Source organism: Primulina huaijiensis, chromosome 8, assembly GCF_012295235.1.
Source record: "Primulina huaijiensis isolate GDHJ02 chromosome 8, ASM1229523v2, whole genome shotgun sequence".
In the NCBI taxonomy this organism is placed as follows: Eukaryota; Viridiplantae; Streptophyta; class Magnoliopsida; order Lamiales; family Gesneriaceae; genus Primulina; species Primulina huaijiensis.
In genome coordinates this window covers 18266331-18267202 of record NC_133313.1, presented here as the reverse complement: position 1 = coordinate 18267202, position 872 = coordinate 18266331, and positions in this window count along the sequence as shown.

The window sequence follows — 872 nt, the reverse complement described above, 5'->3', positions numbered from 1 at the left end:
AAGGTGAGCCTAAATGAGCTCGCACGAGTTTATATTAAATATCTATATATATAATATTATCAATTTTCAATCATGAATTCTTGATATAAAATGAAAAATATCAGTTTGATTTCAAAATTGTGATGTTATTATCTTGTCCAAAAATTGTGGGTTGTTGAGACATTTTGGCAGTCACTCAAAATTGAGTGTCAAAATTAACATTTGAGTTGTATTTTTCGATTCATGACAATATGGTCGTCAACATATTATTTTTAAGTTAGTTTTATCAATATTGTGAGGGGTAAATATGTTTATTACAATATATAAATATTATCATCTCTTTAAATTAATATTCACTTTCATGTTTGACATATTATGGGTCTTGGTAAAATGAGGAATAATAAATTCAAACAAACGAATACACAAAAGTTTTGGGCGAAACCAGAATAATATAGTAGCGGAAATTAATATATACATTTTTAGTGAATTTATTGATATTAAGATGTATAACAAATCTTAAATCATAATATATAAAATTTCAACCTTATAAATGAAATAAATCAAACATATATGAAATACACAAAATTTTATTACATATACAATCAAGTACTTTATTATAATTGTATTTTATTCTACAATAATTCTTGTCAANACAAACGAATACACAAAAGTTTGGGGCGAAACCAGAATAATATAGTAGCGGAAATTAATATATACATTTTTAGTGAATTTATTGATATTAAGATGTATAACAAATCTTAAATCATAATATATAAAATTTCAACCTTATAAATGAAATAGATCAAACATATATGAAATACACAAAATTTTATTACATATACAATCAAGTATTTTATTATAATTGTATTTTATTCTACAATAATTCTTGTCAA